This window comes from Lepisosteus oculatus, chromosome 19 (genome assembly GCF_040954835.1).
Source record: "Lepisosteus oculatus isolate fLepOcu1 chromosome 19, fLepOcu1.hap2, whole genome shotgun sequence".
Taxonomy (NCBI): domain Eukaryota; kingdom Metazoa; phylum Chordata; class Actinopteri; order Semionotiformes; family Lepisosteidae; genus Lepisosteus; species Lepisosteus oculatus.
Genome location: NC_090714.1, coordinates 5,030,111 through 5,051,492, shown reverse-complemented (window position 1 = coordinate 5,051,492; position 21,382 = coordinate 5,030,111). Strand labels below are relative to the sequence as shown.

Sequence of the window (21,382 nt, the reverse complement as noted above, 5' to 3'; positions counted from 1 at the left end):
CTTCTTTACACAAAGGGCTGGGGAAGGATGGAACAATCTATGCATGTGCTGAAGCGTTTACTAGGCCTTCTTTGGAGAAACAGCTCGTGAAATCCTCATCCGACCAACTACCCACTGGGTTATAGGGGCTGAATGGCCTCCTCTCGTCTGCGACTTTTCTTATGTTCCAATTTCTTGAAGGAAATTGTCGTTTTAGATAAATACCCATTTGACAGAGTAAAAAAAAACAATCAAAACTCATTCCAGCTAACAGGTAACATTATCTGCCTGCATCATCTAATAAACAGTTTCACCTTTATTTCAATCATTGAGAGATTTAGTGTGTCATGCAATATCAGTTAGGGGAGAAGAAATGATCCAAACGCAATCATTTCGCGATTTGCAAAACCACCCTAAATCCCTCCCGACCCCTTTAATGGCTTTTAAAGAATCAGAAAAACCTCAAAGGTCACATTATCCTTTCAGTTCTGGTTAACGCATCTTTTCGGGTTTGTTTTGTCTGACATTCCAAAATCAACTGAGGATCTCAGATGCATTGTTCTCTGTTGTGTTTTGTTGTTTTTTTTATTACAAAAGGGGCATCCCCTCCAAGAATAAATGGAATGCGAATGCGGCTTTGCGAGAGTTTTGCGTTTTCACACTCTCTCGCAGCCTGTACACCACCCGGCCAGAAGGCACGAGCCCGAACGGCATTTTCTGCGGAGAGAGAACCTGCCACATCTCTCTGGCCTCGGCTTGGGGCGCGGCGTCCGTGTGGGCGGAGGGAGGCAGGAGCGCTGCGGCGCAGCTGCCGTTTGAGGTAATCCCCACAAAACAGTGTGGTGGCTCTGTCTTTTAAGGCTGAAAATGTCGAATCGTTTAACTACATTTGACGTGCATTTGTCTCCTGTGCGGGATGGGTAACCAGCAAATAAAACTGTGAGAGTAACTGAAAGATGAAGTGATTCATCCACATGTACAGTATCGTCTGCTGTCTATTAAATCGTGCTCAGAAGACATTTTCAAATGGCTACATTTTAAATTTCATCTGATGGTCTTTGTTCAACAACTCACGTCGCTGACTAGTGAATTTCTGCCGTTATGCATGTTTCAGCAACCCCAGGTCAATGTCACTTCTAAAACACTCTGTTCATATATTAAAATGAAAAAGTAAATTCAATTCATTTTCTACTCAAAGTAGGAGGTAAAAGGCTTTGATTTATACCGATACTGGGGGAGTGAGGTGGCACTGTGGCTAAAGATCTACGAAAATAAATTCCTAATACAAGAAATTGTATATGGCCAATAAAGTGATCTTATCTTAAATCCCAGCAAAGCTACCAGTCTGGACTCTGTGGAGCCCTCACCAGAGCCCTAACCGATAGGACTCGCTCAGAATCAGCCACGGCCAGCCGCATGTAACATTACATGTTCCTACAACCAATATTAGTCTGACTTGGTTTTTTGTCCAAACGTAGGGCTTGTCTTTTTTTTAGACCCCAGATGAAATAGAGAGGCATACTGAGGCAGTGATGCTTAGAGGGACGTTCAACACAACACCACTAGTGATCGCACCACTGTGCAAAGACACCTCATCTCCAGTGAATGCAGAGCGGTTCTCCAAGAACCTAACTCAAAAGAGTGCCAGGCCATCCTTCCTTTGCAAGGAAATCAGCGACATGAATTACGAACGCTGTGAACGACCTGTCAATGGGGAGCACAGTACAACCGCAACCCATACCGCAGGCTTCAAAGAACTGAACTTTGCCTAGGGTCTACTTCATCTCCAGCTGAGGGATGTGCTGTACACCACAAACAAGAGCTTAACTCGCATCTCAGCCCAGATGCCGAGACTCCGTTGCGACTGTACTTGACATTTGAAAGTTCACGAGTGGTCTTGAAGATTCCTAGGGCAATATGAGCTCCTTCAACTGTGCTTCCTCTTGAGAGTGTAATACTAAACTGATAAAAAAGAAACTTCCTGTGAGATTATAGGAAACATCATGTTCATACAAATACATTACCAAAAGCAGCACTGTCCCCCCGTTATTCCTAATGAGAACACACAGATTTCTGTAACTGTACAAAATTCAGTTCATGCAGTTCCTGCATTTACAATGTGTTGGCCTGTCTGAATTTACTTAATTATTTATAAATTATACATTTTTAATAAGTTGCTACATCTTCCTTTGGTGTCATTTTATTTTTTTCTTAGTAGTTTACATTGCTTCCTCTATCATTCACCTATATTTCACAGTTTTGCTAAGTTTCTGGAACACCAATAACTACAGAAATCTCAGCAGCAACATAACCTTAGCACATTATTCATTAACATTGCTAGCATTAATATTTACTTTTAACTGTGGTTCCTCTTTGCTAAGCTTCCCACTACAATCCTTTAAAATTAGACCATAAGAAACACTTTAATTCACTCAATTGTCATTATAATGATGATTCAACAGGCTATTAAACCATTTGTTGAAAAGTCTCTGCAATTCTCTATGATTCATCTCTACATCTAAAGTGCCTCCTAATATTCATACTGAACAGATTTCTACTTAACTCTACTTGCATCCTCGAGTCATGGTTTCAGTTTGAAGCTGAACAACATTTTTTGGGCATATGTGGCAGGTCCATCATTTATCAAATGTCTAATTTCTAACTGCACTTACTACTAAAATTAACAGGCTTCTCTGATCAATTGGGTTCACACTGAAATACATTAATGGCCTAGTTTACCTTTTCTCCTACTAGCATCTAAAACAGGCAGCTTCCTTTCCAGCACATTACCTACAAAAATGCATCTAAACAATAGTTTGGATAAGTCTTACTTTACCTAGATGAAGAAATCATTGAACTGTCTAGCGCTGTTACATGAAACATCTCCATTAAGTAACTGTTTTATATTTACAAAGCACTTTGCCTTTGATCCTTCACTTACAATACATACCTTCAGTGCCTATATCCTAATATCTCTCTTCTACTTCGCCAGAACCTATAAAAGGGATATTAAAGGCCACTGATCTAGCACCCCCGGACAGTTCACCGAGTTTCTTTGCTAAAGATGTTTTGGCAGCTACAAGCCTGGTTGTCTGCAATACAATATCCGATCCAGAACAGAACTTGTCTTTGACTTCCTCTTGTGAACATATTGTGACCAGTTTCATCTTGAACATTGAGTCCCAGAGCTTAATTTGATATAAAATCAGCTGAAAAAAAAAAGATATCTCGGCATATGGCAATTAAAGTTATTTTTAGTTAACATCGATAAGGCTAGCAAGCTTTCCCTCGGTAGGAAGGGGATTTTTTGTGAGGGCAGAGTTCGAAGAAAGGATGTGAGAATCAGTGCAGAGGAGGACCCTTGAGTGAGGACATGTGACATATACATTTGCTACACAGCCAGCAGCTGTTTGAAGGCACGCTTCCGAAGGGCCACACAGACAAAAACCACAGAGCGTATCTGCAGGATTACAGCACAGGAACGTCCCGCTGAAAGGAAGACTGTACACTCCCATTCAGGCCTGTGGTGCTTTCTTTAAAACTAAATCATAAGGCAAAGCAAGAAATTCTGCTTCTCCATTTCATTACTTTACACAGAATCGTGTCACAATGAAAAACAAGCCAAAGACACAACATGACCCAAAAGGGTTGTACACCTGTTGCAGGACACGGACACAGATATTTCAGACTTTGCAGGTGGATCCAACTTCTTCTTCCCGATCTCGGACTGAGAAACCTGGCAGGTATGATGCTCCATTTGTGTTCAAACCAATCCATCTCGTCCACTGACAACTGAAATGACTGCAGCCTTTCTTTTCCAGGGTCAACCCACAAAGCAGATCCTTTGGCAGGTTTGCAAACTGCCTGTAATTAATGTCGGTCTTCATTCTTGTCTATTTTCCCTGACCCTTCGGGAACAGAGATCGAGCACGCTCTTTAAATCTACAAGCTACCAGCCATGGCACATGGGCACCCCTCTTTCTTTACATTTCTACCACAGCAGAACAATAGCCTTGCTGAGCTCAGGCAGGCAAAAATACTTACTAACAGGACAACTACGTGTCAGGGTGAAAACACAATAGAATCTGGAAATACTTTATTTTTAAATGACATGGCTCAGGGCCAGCTAAACTCAAAGTCATTTGTACTAATTGTTTCCTTTAGTCAAAATACCCAACTCCCTACATCCCCTGTTCCTCCCCCTACCTCCACCGTCACTACCTTCTCCCAAAGCCCACTAATAGGTTTTAATAAAACTTCCAATTGGGCTAGTAAACCCCTCATTAAGCTGTTTTTACAGAATGAATTTAAGAGGAACAGGGTGAAAGGTCCGAACGAGAGCTTAATGCAGACCAGCTGTTTGGAGGCGTTGTTGTGATTAGAAACATCAGAGTTCAAATGGCAGGCCCACATGAACATCTGAGTGCTACACCAACCTGACAACCTGGAAAATAGATTTAGCATGGCTTAAGAGGGGGGAGGGACATCTACCGCAATCCCAAGAGGAAAAGCCTGAACCTGATAGAATTTCTTTGAATCCACCAGCATCCCCCCCAAAAAAGTAATGTGTCCCTCCTCATGTTCAACATGCTTTTCGAGAGAACAGTTTCAAAAATGCATTTTCCTGTTGTGTAGTTTCGGACTTTGGTTTATTGTTAAACCAGCAATGAAAAGCAGGAGATATTTTCAAATATGTCATGCCCAATGGCTCTTAATCCAAAGTAGTAAGCCCAGGACAGGTCAAGAACAAACAGTTTCAGGGCTCATGGGCGGGTCAAATGCCAAAAGTGCTAACTCGGACACTTGAAGTGCAGAAGGAGCTTTATGAGCCTTGTGCCAGGCTCGCTCAGAGCTGGCTGGTGACATCACCCAGGCTCAGAGCTGGCTGGTGACATCACCCAGGCTCAGAGCTGGCTGGTGACATCACCCAGGCTCAGAGCTGGCTGGTGACATCACCCAGGCTCAGAGCTGGGATTCTTCAGCCAAGCTTCTCTCAGTTTTGAGACTCCTGTGATTCCTGAGCACCTGCAGGCTTGCGTTCACGTCACTGAGAAGTGGTCCACTCCCCCACGCCGCACAAACTCTCCTCTCAGACACATTATTAATATTAACAATACCACAACCAGGATTAATGGACACAAGTGGACAAGCTTAGGAACACTCAGTACAGTAACCTTGCACACGGTTACAGGAATCTGTGATTTGACTCCTATTCCTATTCTCTTCTCCAAGTCTCTGTTTTTCTTAGACTCTCTCACCACACAGACTCCAGGGCATCTTTTAAATAAACTGCTGGAATTCTTGAATCGTTAACACCATTACTAACCAAAGACGGAAGATGGTAAGAAGGCTCAATGGCCGTAACACCGCTTCTTCTTTCTACCTTTCAATGGAAAATTAAACTTTACTTGTTCCCTAACAAACAAGAGGGCCTGAATGACCTCCCTTCAATCACCTGTCCTCTTCTTTTACATTGCCAAGCGAGCAGCCAAATTGGTACAATCCAACCATCCCTTCCAGGGTTGACACCTCCTGCCCAGACCAGCAGGCTGCCTCATGTGCCTGAAGAGTGGCCTTCCGCAGTTGGGTGACTGGACTCCAGCCTCTTGAATCTTCAGTTACCAAAACCAGCACACCTTCCAACAGCGCCCCCTGGGCTACTCCAAGGCCTCCTGCTTGTCTGGCTATGGATGTCACCCTGTTTCCCTGAAAGGGTGCTTTAGTAAACCCAGAAACAATGCCAGATTTCCCATTAGGCACTGGAGGCATGGTATTTAAGGCTTACGAAATTATTAGGGCCTACGAAGGAGGGAACCACTCACGAATGAAAAACAAGCTGAAACAACGTGCTTGCGATCGACTCTAGGTGCTCCCAATCAATAATCACACGCTATCGAGCGGCTGTTCTAGAAGCTAGAATTATCAGAGTGATGGTCGCTCGACTCGCTCCCTCAATCACGTGGTCTAGCAACAGAATAGTTTAAGGTGCATCATGTCAATCGACGCAATTCAATTGGCATTTACCCCTCTTTTCGCACATTTCAGAGTGAAAGTGCCCAGGGCCTATGAAAACCAAAATCCGTCCCTGCCCAGAACGGCTCACCAACGAAAGCAGCCATTCTGAGGTAAATGGCATTATCATATTCTCATACAAGGCATTCAATTGTTAAGTCATTTCTCACAGATGCCTTTGGCGGCTCAGATATACAAGCTCAGTCTACTCAATGGAGTGATCACTTATGTTCAGGGAACCAAGGCGGCATTTGTAACATGTTTGCACAGCAGGAGAGTTATTTAAATCTTTTCTACAGATTCTCTCATGTTTGCAGTAGACTCAACAACATGACCACCCATATTTTTATTTGGTCTGTATTTGAAGCATAAATTGCTTCCAAGTCCTTGATGAGCAGGCCGATGCCTTGGTGTAGCAACTGAGACATTTGGATCTCTAAATTTTTCAGCCTACAGAAAGATACATTGTGACACTACGATATTTGCTTCTTGTTGTCCATGAACCCTTCTAACTATAATATTCTAGGTAATTATTTTTACGCTTGATTTCTATTCACCGGTTTAAAGTAATTTTGTTTTCCCAATAAGAGAAAGGTGAAGAATATTCAGAAAAAAAGGTTCACTTACCAAAAGAATACCTGAAAAAAGAAAGAAAAAAAATACATATCAGAACAACATATGAAGAAATCTTAACTACATTTTCTTTAATTATCTTCTGATGAAAATAATTGGCTGATCTTATATCTTAGAAAAGACCTGTATAACTGAAACGTTACAAAAACCAAGAATTTGACCAGTCTGTCAAAACACTTGCTCAGAGCAGAGGTTAATATCAACAGTGCGAGTCTAGGACTGGTCACTAGCTGCCTTCATGTAGGTTTCCCCAATTGGTAGCTCACAGTTGGCAGAGCATCACTAGGGCCAGTGCAGGTGTAAGTCACCCAGAGTCCTTTCCACAACTGGCACAACTCCTGCCATTTGCCTGGCTTCTGCTGGCTTGCAGTGACACCACTAAAAGAAGATCTGAACCTCCAATAAGAGTTAAGTCTTCTAAATGGCACTGTGGTGCTTAAAGCACATCAAAGGGTGAATGCAGTGAATATCTGTGTGTCTCCTTCCCCTTTGAGTGGGTGCAAGAGTTAATGGTGGAAAACTGAACCTTACAAGAGCTGGCAAGTCCAAATTGGATGGGTACGCAATAAAGGTATGAAAGGCTATTTGTAAGCTCTGCATGCAGATCACACTGGGACATTACGGAGGTGAAATGTATGCTGCGCAACTATTCACAGCACTTTCACAAAGTTCACAATTTTGGGCTGAATTTGAAATGAGTAAAACTGTTCTATAACATCAATGGGCAGTGCTGACACATAGACCTGATCAGCCTTTGGACAGACTGCTGTGGGATGTCTTGCTGCTTGTCTTGTGCATCTGCAGCTAGCTGGAAAAGGTTGACCTGAATAACATGCTCACCATGATGTCTCTATTCTGCTTGTATTCTCTCAAGTCTCATATGGGCATTCTTCAATGAATAAAACTCTGCCACTAGCGCATATGTTCTTTGGTTGACAAAGCATCAACATTTCCTCTCTGAGCTTTCAGCACATTTCAGAACAGCCTCCAAGCATGCAGATGCTGAGCTACAACCATTCTGCTGATGTGCTATTTATTGCTTCCTGAGGTTTAGTGAGCTGTGGCCACTGCTGTGTGGAAACGATTCCATTGGTGGATCTGACAGTCGTGGGTCAGAGGGGTCATGCGCAGTCTTCTAGGTCATGTCCTGTCCCTCACAAAACTAGTCTCCTGTTGTCTCTGCTGTTTGTTGAAGCATGACATCTCATTCTCTCAGGAACCAGCTGAAAACAACCAGGCAATCTTCAGTATCAAACACTGATTGAAAAGACATGATGTGAGCCGAATGATTTTGTGCTCTTGATGAAAAGCCTAGGTTATTGCATTTTCTTTGCAGAATATTTGGAAAGATCTGTAAAACATGAATGACTTAATTTTTGACTATTAAGCTGCCAAATGCCTCTTTCAACTCCTTTGTTCCAAACAAAGGCGTTTTGGGAAGAATCAGTAAACAAGCACAAAGCCATAAATCAACACAACAGTGGATGATAGATAGGCTTCAGTCATGGCCTTTACACCAACACAGGCCATAGACAGACCACGCTTTCCTTTCAAACCAGTGCTAGTAAGTGCCACTTGCTACTTTTCATGCTGTAAGGTGCACAGCAGTAGAAGAAACTGCTTTATTTGGAAGAGCTATGTGACTGCCGCTGACAATTTCACATCCATCACATCAAGGATCAACTGCAGTTCCTATAACTCTGTGCCACGATATTGCAGTCTCAGTTAGTTAATAGCAAAACACAGACTTAACTTGCAAATCCAAACAATTGCCCTCCCTTGCTGAGTCACATAGGAATCCCACAGGTGTGCCTTCTTAACCATTGATGTAACTGACAAGACTAATGTTAAGAGAATATTGACAACTGGTCTTTGGATAAACAATTTCTATGTTACAAATCAATTTCATGCCAATAATTTTGTCTAATACCATACATTTGTTTATCATTCATGAAAAGTCCTGTATTTAATTTAAAGTACAAACTGTGCTGAAAAGCAATACATCTCCTATTACCAAGGAAGCCGACACTACTGAAGTGAAACAAAAAAGCAGCCCTTTGTGTCAAAAGTCCAAATGAGGAAAAAGCCCTCCAAGTTCATAACTTTCTTTTTTTTCCTTCTTTAGGAGTCAGTGTTGTAATCACAAAGCCTAGGACCCTGCTTTCTAGAACCCCAACCACAACAGAGGGAGTCATGAAAGCCAGCGTTTGGTTTCACTTACCACCGTTCTAACTCATTTCCTTCCTCACTGACCACTGCAAAATACCAAGGTTTGGCAGCAACTAAAAACAGCTGTCAAATGACCTTACGTTTTTTTTGCCTCCTTTGAATAATGATACTTCCTGAAATTAACGACAGTCCGAAACTGAGCTTTTCATAATTTGCTGAGCAAGAATTGTATATTACAAATCCACTGCTACATGTCTCGCCATCTGTAACGCAGAATCTCCTGTAAATAATTCTCCTTTCTGACTTGATGTTTTTAAGTAACATATTTCGATAAATGCACAGCAAAATGAAGCCCAGGACTAACTAGAATGGTTTATTTAATTCAAAGTGTTGATTAAATTAGCTTAAATTCTGAGAAAACACACATCAATACATTAAGGATTCTAGCGTTATGTTCCTCAGATAAGCATTCTTAATATTTGTCTCATGTGGCATTTTATACTTGACAGTTATGACAACCAGTACTCTTTGAAATCAATACTTGCAATTGTCAGGACAGGAAGATCCAAGTTGACTTCCTCAACAGGAAGGAAGGCCCCCTACATCTTGCTTCTGAAATATTTCTTTAAAGCAGTGTGATGTAAATTACTTAAATTCAACTTTTCACCTCTAATTTAAATTTTCAGCACGTACTGACCGATCCTTTGCACATTCAGTTGCAATTGTAAGTTTTTTTGGGGACGTCTGAAAAGCAGATGATTCCAAATCTAAATCTATAAAACAGTAAAGATAGAAACAAAAAAAGCCAAACTGCTGGTCCTGACTTCATTCCTACTTTTTTGTCTTTTCGTCCATTAGTCACAGTAATGAATTGCTGTGCCGATGAGATGATTGTGCCATCATCACTACGCATTACTGGTATTACTAGTAAAAACTCAACTGGACCCTGTAATCCTAACTACAGGCCAATTTAGGATAATCTTTTTTTCAAACAAACATCTATATATTGAAGGTTTACTTTATTTACTTTATTACTTCAGATATAGTTGAGTTATCTGTTCTTGTTTCATTGAATCTCAGTACTGCTTTTCACACTGTTAACCATGCAATCCTCCAAAACTGATTGGAGGCATATGTCGATATATTGAGACAACAGGATGCACAATTTTGATCGCAAGTCATGTGTAAAACTATAAACAAATTCAGTCTTAAAAACATGAACAAACAAAATAAGTGAAATTAAAGCCCAGAGCTCTACTATGACACTCACTACTAGACTCATAAAATAACATATCAACTGCTACGGCCTTTAACCAAGGTAGAAAACACATATTTACAAGGGACAATAAGGCACTTCAGCTGGGCTGTGCCACAGCAGCCACAGTGTTATAATGAACAATTTTAAAACACCTTGAAGATCTCCTTTTTATTCAATATAACCGAGTAAGATCATCTGCTATGCAAGGAAATCATAACCTCTATTCGGAGAGTTATCCAGAAAGGAAAGAACAAATGGAACGAGAAATAATCAAATCCAGTGCCCAAGAGTAAAGCTGCAGTTGCTGTCTACTCTTTCATCTTGGCTGGATAAAGCACAAAACCCTTTGTACCATTAAATCAGAACAGGAGAGAACCTCCTGCAATGCCAATGTAGTCAATATAATTTTATGGCCACCTGAAGGATAACCTGCTACCCAGTATAGTGGAGAAGTTTCAAGATTAATGAAAGAGGTCTGGGATTTTAGGTGAGTTATCTTCATCTCCAGCTCTCTAATGCTGTTTCAGTTCTGCCTCTGTGCAACCTGGAGGAACATCCAGCCTCTTTCATTCCTTGTGCTTGGATGATAGAACAGCTGCAAACCTCTCTTCCAGCTGCTGAAAATGAGATTGGATGGTCCTCAGAGCGGTGCAGGAAGCTTTGTCATCTGCAAAAAGATCAGTTTTCAGAGATACCTAAAGCAACCCTCAACTAATTCCGTCAGGGAGCGAAGATGCATCAGACAGCCAGGACAGCACTTGCTCTGGTAAGACTTCACACAAGAAGTCAGTGCCTGAAGCCTGTGCCTGGGTGGGGGGTAACCCAGGTCAATGACCGATGAATCACGCTTCTCTGATAGCTAGGTCATGAAAACCGTAACTGAAGATTAGTGTAACAAAAAAACTGATGGTATGTGAAGTCCTAAGATACGCCAAATTCTTTGTCAGGAGCCACCTGAACTTCTATTTGCAAAAAGCTGTACACTATGTTCATCGCATTTGTGCTAGACATTTATGTTTTCAGATACTTAACAATCACACAAAAAAACATCTTAAATATATGTGCAACAATCTAAAAACAACTTTCTTCACTTACCAGATTTGCCCCACACTGACAAGTGAGTGGTACAGAATCCACAGAAGTGTCATGATAATCATGTTTCCTCTTCCTGTCAGCAGTACAAAGGTGGAGAGGCCCAGTCCCACTAAGGCGATATTGTCTAAGTTCCTATCCATGTCAGTCCAGTCAAGGAACCACAGGATAGTAGGGGTGTAACTCAAGGCATCCAAGTTGATCTTTCCACCAACATATCGTTTCACATCGTTCAAGTACTGCTTGCATGGCAGCAATCCCTTCTTGCCGATTAACTGCTTGTTTTGGTTGTAGGCAACGCAGAAAGCTACAACTGTGGAAAGAGAAAATAAAAGTAATGGAATTAATTATTTCTAAGACTGATTAAAAATACTAAAGATCAGGATGGGGGTGATTTCTCAGTTCAAGGTTCCACTAAGGTGATTTCAAGTGGTTCTGTTTGGAGCAAACAATAAGGTTGGAGATCTTCACAAGCCTCCTAGCTCATAGGACCACTGCTTATCTTGATTGATGTACTGTAGTGTGAAATGTGGTTAGTGTAGATGTCGTTTGTCAGCAGCTATATCACCCTGCAACTCACAACTGCCAACCCACTGATGCTAAGCAGGTGTGAATCTAGCCAGTACCTAGATGGGACACCTCCTGGGAAAGCTAAGATTACTGCTGGAAGTGGTATTAGCAAGACAAGTAGGGAGCACTCACCCTGCAGTCTGTCTGCGTCCTAATGCTCAAGTACAGTGATGGTGAAACTATACTGGTAATAAAGGTGCCATCCTTTAGATGAGATGTAATACCAAGGTCCTAACTCTCCATGGTCATCAAAAATCCTAGGGCATTTCTCAAAAAGAATAGGGGTGATGCCCTGGGGTCCAGGTGTCTGCAAGTCTGAGTAGTGTCAGTAAGTTCTCTCTAGGAAATGAAAACTCTGTTATTAGCTTGAGGACTGCAGTGGGGTAGCTATTAGAGCAATTAGTTAAGTAACTGCTACTTCTCATTTCAAATTTATACAATGGTGAAAACCTCTGGTAATTCTACTCTGACTATTACTAACACAAGAGATACAAATTCTACACCCTACTGCATAGCATAACTAAAATGAAGATACAGATGGAAGGAAAAGACTATTTTAAAGGATGTGCCGGTGCAGAAGGAGAACAGGCAAGTGAAAAAGCACTGAGATAATATCTGCAATTTAAAACTCCCTTCTCTGACCTCTAATTCGGCCTTGGGCACAAAGGTGTAAAATTACTTTAACAAACATGTTGAAAGACATAATCATTGAATAATACACTTTTAAAGTACAATTACAAGACATGCCAAATAAATAACAAAACATTTAACAAATAAGTAAACTCCGTTTAACTTGGGCATTGTTTAAAAAAACAAAAAACATACATTTGAATGCATATAAAATAGAACTAAAAAAGCAGCTTCCACTTGATACAAGTATACCGGGAAGCTGCAATTTAACTTCATGCTTAATTTCACTTCATTTAAATGATGCCATATGTGTAGAGCTCATCCTAAATCCCTAGCCTAGTCTAATCCAATTTTGAAGTATAGTCATTGGAATCCCTACGTTTTATAGGCCCATATTTTTAACATTGTATTTCAATAGTCACCCTTCCATCTCCCCTCCCCATTCTTAAAAAAAGAATTTCCTATTATCAGAATAATTCATGCTAATCTGTAAATAGACAGGCAGCTTTTGCACTACACCAATTTATTGTGCAGCTCTCAACATATTGAAAGAAAAAAAAACTCTTACCTACTGCTCTTCCTTATCACTGAAGCACAAAACCATGTTATGTTGCAGTAAAATACAAAAACGGAAGGGATAAAAATAAAGGCTTTGAATTATCCGAGCAGGCATAGCAATAATTTAGAGTCCCTCTCCCAGTGCCTACCCCTTCAGCACTGCTTCAGCTAACTGGCAGCCAAAAAGAAACATACCTTTTCTTTCATAGGAATCATTTTGATTAAAATCAGCCTACAATAAATGCATACAAAGACATCCTAACAAAGACAGCGATTTAATCTCTCTTCATATCTCTCTCTCCCCTGTGTCTCCCATTAATAGGGCTATTTTATTTAAGTGAACATGCATTGTTTTTTGTCCAAACAAACAGCCTACTGTCAGGGGTGAACTTCCTTTTCGCTGGTAAACCTGTGGCTAGCACTTAACAAAAGAGCCATTACATGGGCCGTATTTTTGGAACGCATATTGTGCCCGCATCAAATCTAACAAGAACAAGAGCTCTTTTGTTGCATTATAATGAGAGCATTCTCACTCATTCCTTTCAAAATTTCCGCGCACTGACTCGAGACAGCTTCACTGAAATACCTGAGATAACTACAAATCCCAATCTTTTGGAAGTACAGGCTATGGTGTCTTTTTTCAGTATGCCTCAATGCAGAGGCTGGAAACAAAGCTCTTAACCTATTATGCTAATTCTGGCTTCGCTTCACATCCAAAGGGCTTCCAGTGGATACATTTTAAGGCTTCAGTTTGGGCAAATTGAAAAAAAAACTTCTTATGCATTGTAATGAAGTTCAAAATTATTGTATGTGAATATTAATGGAGCAAAGAACAATATCTGCGTTTCAATTAAAGCACAGAAACTGAGGCCATGAATGGAAAAAGGATTCACACTTAGTTTCTACTAAGTGGGACCTTTCTTTGGCTTTCAAAAAAATATTCCAGAATCTTTTTGTAAGTTTGCATAACTTTGGGGAACTGGCAATTTAAAATATTTTGTTTTCTTCAATGCAAGCTACTTTGACTGCATTCAAATAGCTGGGTTTCTCTGCAAACATGATTTCTTTCTCATTTGCTCATAACATTTCAATATTACTGAGGTCAGTCGAATGCAATGACCTATCCTGCTATTTGATCCTTCTCCACTGAGCAAATTTACTCAGCTCTGTGTTTTAGATGGGTTCTGTGGTGACTTTGAAGCTATGCACAATGACCTCACAACTATTAGTTAATTATTTGAGCAAGCAGTGCATCTTGGTATTTGGCAAAATTAATTTTTGGCTCAAACTAATTTTTGAATTCACAAAGCCAAGACCCAGAGGGCTGAGACTGGAACTGGTTTGGTGAACTGAACCACTGAGGAAATGGGTTTCAAAATGAAAAAGTCACTGCACTCCTGTTGATTCTCATTGTAAGAAATAAAGGACATTATCTAAAAAGCTTTGTTTTTTTACAAACAGGAGATGTTTAAACTAAATCTCACTTCTTTAAATCTGTAAATCATGGCAAATCCTTGAATTGCTGATTGAGACAATCTCCAGTACTATTGACATCTAAAAAAATTGTAATTGTAATTAGATTTTTTTTCCATAATGCTAATCCAAATGTTATCATTCTAAAACCCTATTAGTTTGCAAAAGCCGCAAGTACATATTAATCCAGATCTTGCTGGAGACTATTTGAGGTGATGGATCTGATGACTTCTGAAATCCCACTTTAGCTTGTCAATAACATGGGCACCATGCTAGGACCTAGCTTTTAAATGAATGGTGAAACACCACCTCCAAACTCTGGAATCATAACAAAGAAATATTCACTCGAAGGGCCCCATATTAACACCAAGGCCTTAAATCCCCAATCTGAACATCTATGCGTTTTGTGCATTATGGATTTGAGAAGCTAGTTTTCCAGCCACTGATACCTTGCCTATGTAGGTATTTCTGTACTGTTCCCTTGCAATCTTGTTTACAGAACCTTCCAGATTAAGCTACATTGATAACTGAGGGGTTTACAGGCTCCTCAAACAATACGTCTTTATGCCTTTACAGAAATTATACTCGGTCTAAGAAACAAGCCTAACAGACTGCAGGACCTAGCCATAAATGAGAAACCGCTTAATTCACCTGTCCGTAAGTTAAGAAATACCACACATCTCCTGCTGGTACTGAATAAACTTCTCAGTGCATCACATCTTCAATGTCCCCCACTAGCAAAATACCGAAAATGTTTATCTTGAAGAGTATTCATGTCATGTTGTAGTAGACCTGCAAACACACTTCATGTGTTCATTTTCAGTCATCTTTCATAATATTTGTGTAGGCTGGGAATTCTTGGTCAGTGCTTGCAAAAGGCACAGCCTGAACTCAAACCCCTTTAACGTTTTGTCTTGAAGAATTCATTCTACATTGGATGGAGAATGCATTCACTGTGACTCACTTTAATGACGACAATTAAAGTGAGTAATTGGGACAAGTTTATTACCATTTTATTAACTGTGAAAGTGTCCATGAAGATCCTACAAGATCTGTTTAAGATGTTAGCATCCATCACTGACCAATGTATCTTTTTTTGCCTCTTTATACTTTCTATGCAAAATCTCTTTTTTAAGATGGAAGTTAGGCTTTTCAAAGTTCTTAGCTAGTCAGAAAAGTGCAGGGTTGACAAAGACAACTGTGTAAATTTTTATTTCACCACTGTGTATTTTAGCATTGTGTGGAATACCAAATAAACTGTGATCTCACAGTCCAATGCTACTCCTTCCTTTAATTTGTATAAGATGGAAATGCAATACTACTTAAACTCAATCAAAAATATGGAAAATAACAAAGCAGAATACACAATTGATGTATATAAAAATATTAACTTGTTGTTTTAAGATTTGTAATTACCTCGGTTTGTTTTCTTCACTTTTCTTTTTTGGATACCTTTTCTCCTATACTTGTATTATTTAATGTTAAACAAAACATGAGGAAAAAAAAGAAAGGAAAAAATAAACTGATCTCCTCCAACAATCGCCAAAGCCAAAGTAAAGCTATTACAGCAAGACGTTAGTGAGGATGTGTTATGCTGTGTTTAATGTTATTACACAGTAGTTATGTTTCACAAGTTTTGTTTTTTGTACACACAGCACACTGTGCTTGTATTGTTGAGAGTTTTGCATTAGATCCTCTTCCGGTTGAAAGGGGAGAGGAGACAGTCTGGGGGAAGGTCAACCAACCGAGCTGTTGCCATTTGTTGTTTATTATATTAATTTAATATTTATATTAATTTAGTCTGTTCCCGGGCAAAATAAAAACTCAATCCGTGATATGTGGATCTCGTCGCCTTTATCAACACCCACGCTTAAACCAGTTTAGGACAAAACACTCACCTACCGACAAGACTGTACAGTGTCTAATGCACTGAGCACACAAACATCACTTTCCAACCGACCTACACGCTGCCTTCTACAGAAGTTAGAGAAGTTAGCATGTACATTATTCCCTTAAATCATAATAAATAATCCACTGTACACCTCTATGCAATGTAAAAAAACAGACAGCAAAGTGCAAAGGACAGCGCTGTTTAATAAAATCTTCCCAAATTAATGTGTTGCCACTGTACATGTCACTTTGAATTAATAAAACCGCAAAGAAAACAGGTGTATGAGAAGCCAATGAGAGTAAATAAACCCAACTCACAGTAAATAAAAGCAATGGATCTAAGCAAAGCGATCCGTGTCAGCCAATACGTCCCGGGTTGTAACGGAAAAGCCCCGCTCTGTTCGTTTTTAACTTCTTCCCCTTCACCGTCGGTCTGATTTTTACTCAAACCAAACTCTGGCTTGGACGAGGCAGCTCTCCTTTTTCTTACTCCAGTCTCTTCACCTGGCGTGTTGCTGGAGGCTGCCATGTTTGCTGCTCTCACTGCGCAGGCGCGGGACTCGAGCCCGTGCACGGGTCTCGCTGCTATTGGTGGAAGCCGCAGTTCGGAGCCGCGAGCGCAATTACGAAATCGGGTCCAACTCCGAGACGCGCATCTCCCGCTGATGAGAGTGATTTTGGATCCCAGAATATACAGTACATACATGCAACTGTTTCAAAAATTAAATTAATAGATTTGTTCAGCTTTTTAAAATTGCATCATCATTTCACGGTTTGCATAATTACAGTATGTCTACACTGCAGATTATTGGAGTTTACAGTTAGTTTATTAGAGGCATAAACTAATATAACAGCTGTAAATCGATTATATGTCCAGCGATATACATAGCTGTGTTTTGTTTGAACTAAGATATTATGTGATCGTCTTTGTTTTAAGATGGGCTTTTCGTTTCAGTGTATGTGAGGACAAGGTATACAAATCCGACAAAGAGTGGATAATATCTTTAAAACGATTGTATCATAACATTAGGATCGAAACAGACACATCTGCGTTCCGTTCTTAAGCCGATATCTGGCGGCGTAACTGCAGAGAGAATGACCCAGGACTTTGCAGATCAAGTGCTCGCTGTCTCTTGGCCGAAGGGAAAACACATTCTTGTACCCGGGCACTTTCTAAAATGAAAGCCGTCTCCTCAGGAATCACGTGTAACTGGGGTTGTGTTATCATATAAACAGTCTTGAGTGATGAGCGTCCTGACATTCCAAGTAGGAGACTGTCAGTTTTATGACCGTGCGAATTAGACAAACGAGGCTGTAAATCATAATAACAGTCCTATTTTATTGGTAATTATACATACATATATCTGACACTTATTGGATTTACGCGACTAAATTAAGAGACCCCTCACCACATAATCAAAAACACATTGATTTGAATTGGTGAAGTGGTCCCACCGTGCTTTAGATAGCTTATACCTTTACAATTGTGTATCTCCATATCAAAAGGGGTTTGATTTTATGTTAAAAATAATTCACAAATGAGAACATGAGCTCTGCAAAGCTGTTCAAAATAAAGCTAATTTGTTTGAATTTCTAAAATATATACAAATTATAATTAAGTAAATTAATTACTTTGTCGCCTAAATGAATTATGTGCTGCCAGTGGTCTATTATGTTAATTAAATGTAATTAATTCATATTTTATATGTGAAATTCTAGATGCTCTTCATTTCATATATTACACATCCAATATTTTTGTTGATCATAATCGTGAGGAAAGAAAGATTATTTATGGAAATAGGTAAAAACAGCATCCTAAATAATACTTTATTTGTCTAATATATGATTTTTTACTATTATAGACCAACCACTATTGTTTCAAAGTGTTAAAACTATTATGAAGAAACTCACAAAATTATTTAAAACCTTCTGACATCACCACGAAAAACTTTAGAATGCCAAATAACATTTTACCGGTGTCACATAATGTAACTTTAAACTCGTTTTTAATATATTTAATATCCGAGTAAAATACTTTCAGAAACAAAAAAAATAACCTATGCGAAACTCCTGTGTAGCTTTTAAAACGTCTTTTTCCAGGTCCCGTGCGCTATGAACTTGCTGGAATTCGATCAGCTGTTGCAATGAAGATTCTAGGCCTCCCCTAAGAAACATCTTACAAGGTAGAACTAAAAAACGAAGTTACAATGTAGGAAACAGACTGAAATCAGCATATTTTCATTCTGTGCTAGGGATTAAAAATATACTCAATTACAAAATATATCAGTATTCGTACAGATACTGTCCGTGAACGTGTTTGTGACTATTTCATACTTTGATCATTGATCTACATTAATTGATTCAATGGGTATAAACCGGTCAATCGTCGGACTTGAACACGTTGGTAACTCAATTGACAACTATGGTGATTATTGTTAAGGTTATTCAACAGTACTGTATCGAGTTATCGATTAAAACCTACGTGTACCTCTAGGGATAGAATCATAATATCGTCTTCGACTTTTCCCTGTGAAATATTTCACACCGAAGTGTTCAAGAGCGCAGCCAGTGGGTTGTGTGGTGGTATACACTCTTACTAAACCTTCATGAAACGTGATATTCAGTAAGATCTTTCAAAACCATTGTTTTTTTTTTCAGTTCGTGAATGATTATTGATTGTTAATCGATCAAAGAAATAAAAAACGTTGGTCCTCATTTTATAATGTCAACAGGATTAATAACTTTGCTTATCTGTTACAAGTGAGAAAACTAATAAAATCGTATTAAGCACTTGTCAAATCCTAGTTGTCACTTGTCAAAGCGAGCGCCCTCGTAGTAATTTGAGACAAACCATTTCTTGCAATCCGGAGACATTTTCATCGAGTTTAGTTTCGTTCAGCGATTTAATATTTCCTCTCGTTTTATTTGGTGGTTTTAAGAGCGGATTTTAACTCGTTTAACTTTCGGTATTCTATACACTAACGCTTTAATAAAAGTGTGTGCGATTCTATACATCCTACTTTATGTCGCAGTTTAGGAGAAAAAAACGAGAGAGACGTAGAACACACAAAAAAAGTTTTTTTTTAGATTTTGTCAGCAAGCTGTTTCTTTGTTGTTTTATCAACGACAAATCGATTTTGCGTCTCTACATATCTATAATCTAAATTAAGCCCTTAAATTTAGTTTATTTTTAACTCCTAAAACCAACGTAACAAAATAAAGCGTTTGCTTTCTAGAGCAAAGACAAAATGTTTATGGTTTAAACGTGTTTAAACTATGTTCCAGATTTTGTTTTTTTATTATTCCTTATATAAGGATAAAGTGGATATGGTAATACATAAATATAAAGTCATTAAAATAAATATTACCGCTAACATATTTCCGATTTCAATTCTTGTTTTATAAATATAACAATATAACTATAAATAATACGCTGGATGTTTGCAAAACGTGTTTCAAATTGTTACCGTGTGTTGCTTTTGACTTACTGGGTAAATCGATGGGTAAATAATACCGGGAGTCAGAGTACAGCCCAAAGTAAAGCCCAGTTATAACTAAGGACGGCAGTCTTATTGCAGCGCTAGGAGTCGGAGAAGAAATCAGGAAGCCTCAATCAACACTTTTCTTGATTCATTCCTACATTCTCTGTATTTACCAAGTGAAATGGTTCATCTTCAGCCTCAGCAACAGCGTAGCGATATCCAGCATCAGGAAGCTAACTGTTCAACGTGGCCTGAGTGGTACTTTATGAAAATCATTTAGCTTGAACAGACAGTCTCCTAATGGTGATTAAGATGCTTTTTTAAAATGTTTGAAGTACCGAACGGAAGGGCACTGGAATTTACACATACACAAATAATTAAAAAGGAAATAATAGAATTAAAGGTTTTTTAAGGGCGTTTCAAAAACACCTCTCGGGAAGGAAACGGTTCTAGGGTTCTTCTTCTGGTATCTCTTCAGATCTCACATCTGGACTGCACGGTGGCGACGCAGCAGGGCCTCGCCTGCCCGTGACCCTGAATCACTGGTCCTGATGCGAGTGACGTCACGACGATAGCCCCAAGCCGGTGGCACTCTTGCACGGAGAGACGGCGCCCAGATTTCCGTTAAGTCCTATGCGTGTTGTGTAATTGGTTTAATTAATCATTTCTCTAGCTTGCAATCATTAGGATGTTGCAATCATTAAGATTAGGATGATAATCGTGTTTATGGTATCGGGTATATAACATGTATCTATGGGTTTGCGTGTATGTGAGGCACATTGTCAGTGTCTTAAGAACAGTTACAAACGACAGGACCCATTTAGTCCGTTTGGTCGTTAGTAGTTAATCGATCCAAGGATATCGGCTTCAACAGCATGGCTTGCTCCACACTCCCACAACACTTCGGACAAAGTAGTGTCTCCTGTTCTTGCTTTTTAATGCGCTTCCTCGGAGTTTCCACTCGTGCCCTTTGGTTAGTACCGGCCTGTGAAAGTCTTTCTGTGTTTTTGAACCCGTATTCGGAGCGCAAAAGGGGGACTCGCACTGGCTAATCTCGGAAATATTTTTTTTTAATTAAATCGTTTAATGTGTGATGTAGCTTTCTTCTTCGATTCGCTCGCTCAGTTTGCTCGATTTTTTTTTTTCGTTCGCTTTCTTGTTGCTTTTGTCGGGTATTGTGTTGTGCTCGCAAAGCCCTTTGACTTTCTCGACAAGGGCTCATAAATGACATTATTCTTCAGGACACACGTCTTCACCGGCTTGTCCTGTATGTGCAACAAGAAGATACATTTCAAGTCGAATGATTGCATGATTATTATTATAATTATAATTATTACTGGTCTTGTTAGTAGAAGGCCAAGTTAATAGTTAATAAGTTGTAGTGGGTTCATTGTAATAGGCTCAGACTTTAATCATTAGTATTCCTATTCACGGTGCATTTGGTTTTGGTATAATGAAAACATGAATAATACAGCTAATATATCAATGCCTTCAGATACGTCAGGTCTCCTGAAAAAATCGGCCTTTAAAACAGTCGAGCCAATCACTATACAAAATGGTGATATCGAGCGTCCAATCACAGCGAGGAAGGTGGGGTGAACTGGGAAAAGCTCAGACAAAGTTCCCCAAACTAGTC

The 21,382-nt window shown here is 39.5% G+C and overlaps 1 protein-coding gene across 4 annotated transcripts in view; it reads right to left on the bottom strand.

The window, feature by feature from the left end:
* Positions 1-16,804, bottom strand: part of lmf1 (lipase maturation factor 1) — a 99,688-nt gene extending 82,884 nt beyond the window's left edge. For 3 of the 4 annotated variants that reach the window (XM_069180721.1, XM_069180725.1, XM_069180724.1), the window contains exons 1-2: positions 16,583-16,804; positions 11,147-11,456 (exon numbers count right to left, since the gene is read on the bottom strand). The gene's annotated coding sequence lies outside the window, so the exon portion shown is untranslated. Of the gene's footprint in view, positions 1-11,146; positions 11,457-12,911; positions 13,120-16,582 lie in introns of those variants that run through there. The other variant, XM_069180722.1, reaches the window with a different exon arrangement.
* Positions 16,805-21,382: the final 4,578 nt, after the last annotated feature.